The sequence below is a fragment of the Rhincodon typus genome, chromosome 7 (assembly GCF_021869965.1).
Source record: "Rhincodon typus isolate 14 chromosome 7, sRhiTyp1.1, whole genome shotgun sequence".
Taxonomy (NCBI): Eukaryota; Metazoa; Chordata; class Chondrichthyes; order Orectolobiformes; family Rhincodontidae; genus Rhincodon; species Rhincodon typus.
In genome coordinates this window covers 22,990,609-22,993,616 of record NC_063338.1, presented here as the reverse complement: position 1 = coordinate 22,993,616, position 3,008 = coordinate 22,990,609, and the positions used below count along the sequence as shown (strand labels likewise).

At 48.3% G+C, this 3,008-nt stretch overlaps 1 protein-coding gene across 1 annotated transcript in view; it reads left to right on the top strand.

The window, feature by feature from the left end:
- The window catches only part of LOC109937504 (collagen alpha-3(VI) chain-like), a 747,545-nt gene continuing 744,537 nt past the window's right edge, over nucleotides 1-3,008 (top strand). Inside the window, exon 1 of the mRNA XM_048599140.1 lies at nucleotides 1-527. The gene's annotated coding sequence lies outside the window, so the exon portion shown is untranslated. The remainder of the gene's footprint in view (nucleotides 528-3,008) is intronic.

Genomic DNA, 3,008 nt, shown 5'->3' with positions numbered 1-3,008 from the left:
AATAAGAATTCATACTGCAAATTTGCACACATTTGGCCAATGGAATCCTGGGCGTCTCCAATGGAGCGGTTTTTCCAGCTTATTTTACTCATTAGAATCTAAAGTCGCCGAAGAGCGAGGGACGTTGAGGTTGAGTCAGGGGAAAGGAAGCAAAGGAGGTTTGGAGAGGCGCCCAGTGAGCTCAGCAGGTTGACATTTTGAGGCTCTTCTCGGGTCTGCTTTTAATTTATAAATCTGGTGGAGTCGCGGGCGTGTCTCTCCGAGGATCGAGGTGGGGGTGTCCAGTTCTGATCGGAGCCCTCCAACGAGTCAGCTCTGAGCCAGGGCTCACTCTGCAGGTACAGTCACAGAGATCCCATTGCAAGCCTCCCAAGCCCGCTTTCTCCCCCGCCTCACCTACACCCAAGGCTGCAGCAACCGCGCTGGGAAATCAGGAAGCTGCAGGAAGACGCTCAGCTTTGCCCCTGAAATGCCCAGAGAGTGACAACTGAGCAACGCATCGGACTCTCCCGCCCGGCAAATTGAGGGTAAGTCGCCGAGAGCTGAGTGCCATTGGAGTTTTATCTCTACCTCAAGGCTGCTTGAAAGTAAATGTGCGTTTTAGCAATCTGCAGGGCGCTGTGTCAGTTAGCAGGAATCAGCCAGCAATGAGAGCCTGCCTGTTTCGGATGGGGAAGCTTGGCAAAACTGGAACTGTTGGAGGGGAGCTGTTCCATTCCAGTCGCTGTTGATTGATTTTTGTTTGAGGAGAGTTTCTCTCCGAGTTAGGGCTGCCTCTGCTTTGGGAGTTGAGAGGGACTGAGAGATTACAGCAAAAAGGGGGGTGATGCTGTACTTCGGTGAATTTATATCAGCGACGGATTAGAGCGAAGGAGTGTGCGGCTGATTTACGGTTTGAATGAAGTGGGACCGCTTTGGCGTGGAAAGGGAGCAAAGCGGACAACTCTGGTTTAACCGAAGGGCGTTTGGTAAACTCAGAAAGGCTTTGAGCTTGGGGGTGGGGGGTTAAGAAGAGGAAGAAAACACACACACACACAAAAATAAGCGAAGTCAGAATAGAGTTTTGGGCAAAGGCGCTGAGAGAGATCAGGGAGAGAACAATCCAACAGCAACATCTGAGTGGGGATAGAGAGAGCTGGTAATGAAACAAGAAGATGCTAGAGAGAGAGAGAGAGAGAGAAATGACCGAATGAGACGATGATTATAGCTACGACAGTGAGAAGTTAAGAGACTGGGGGAATCAGAGCGGAGTATCGAGTTCGGGCATGAAAATGACAGCAGCAGTCTCGGTAGAAAGTTAATCGCTCCAGGGGATCGCAGTTCCCCCTCCTCTGCCTTTTGCTGGTCATCGTTTTAGTTCGGTTAGCAAAATAAATGAGATGCCTTCACTGCACCGACAAATGCCAATCTCCCATTGTAACCCACCAGGTTGGTCAAAGGGGAATTTGATCTTTCATTTTAACAAAGGCTGTCTGATCTCTGCTGGATCTAACGGCACCGGTTTCTTAAAATTAGGATAGCCTTTTCGCACTTGGGGCGGTCGATCAACAGGACAGTATCAGGAACATTTAAAAGCGAATTCTCGACCAGTTTCCTCATTGCACTGAACACCGGAAGCACACCCACTCCTCATTGGGTGGAGTGAGCTTACACAGTGAACGGTAGATCTCCAGCAACTTTTAAAACTCTTTCGAAGAATAGGGGACATTGTAAGCACAGGGCTAGTCCACTCAGTGATACAGTCCCGACCTGCCTGCCAGCGCATCCCATTCTTACTGAGATCCAACTTCGTACTGAGTGGAATGTGAGGATTAAATAAAGGCAGAGGTGTCACAAACTACAGGAAAGGAATCGAGACTCTCTGTTCATTTAGGAGGTCCTCCTCTTGCAATAGAATTGGAGAGAGGGAGAGAGATACCAGTACAGATTTATGACGGACACATCATTTCACTTGGAATTTGAAAACCTGACAGTCTTTAGCAAAACAAACCGAATGTTTGAGCTGAATTGCCGTTCTATTTTATTCAAAGCGTGCACCAAGCGGTCAGTCCCCAGGGTTTTAGCAACTCTTTTGTTTCGTTTGAGTGAGAAATCGAGCTGAAATCGAGATCCAAATGCACAAATTTGAAGACGGCAGGAGGGAGCAGGGTTAGGCTAATCCCTGGGATTTTAGGAAGTAGTGGGGAAGTAAAAGGTTCGTCTGCTTTAAGGTTCCATGAAATAATAGGCGACTTCTCCCCCAGCCTTTAAAACAGGAGCGATGTGGGGACTGGCAACGCCGTTTGAAAACTCTTTCGAAGAATGGGACATTAGAAGCACAGACTTAGTGCGGTCAGTGATTCACGACCAACCTGCAGTGTATCGTGTGTAAGTGTGATTCTAGAATGAAGGGATGTGCTGAGAGGGACTGGGCCCTTGCTGTCATTGATTTATGTGGACCAATTAGACTCAGAAAGTCAATGCAAGTTGATCAAATTCTCAGAGATAATCACACTTGGAGAGATGGCAATGGAACAATCTAGATCTTGGAATTCCTTTCGCGTGGAAGCGGGCCATTCAACCCATCGAGTGCACACCAACCCTCCGGAGAACATCCCACCCAGACCCACGCTCTACCCTACACCCGCTGGACACAATGGATAACTTAGCATAACCAATCCACCTAACCTGCATTTTTTGGACCTGTGGGAGGAAACCACATAAACACAGGGAGAATGTGCAAACTCCACACAGGCAGTTGTCCAAGCTGGAATTGAACTTGGGTCTCTAGCACTGTGAGGCAGCAGTGCTAACCACTGAGCATGCCACCTCCTGTATTTGTGTGTTTGTGTGTGTGAGAGAGAGAGAGATCAGGTAGCAGTATGACAGCTGGCATTTCATTAAGGTCCTTGCAAGTTCTTACACAGAGAAAACACAGCTCATATTTAACGAAGATAGTAGGAACTGCCGATGCTGGACAATCTGAGACAACAAGGTGTAGAGCTGGATGAACACAGCAGGCCAAGCAG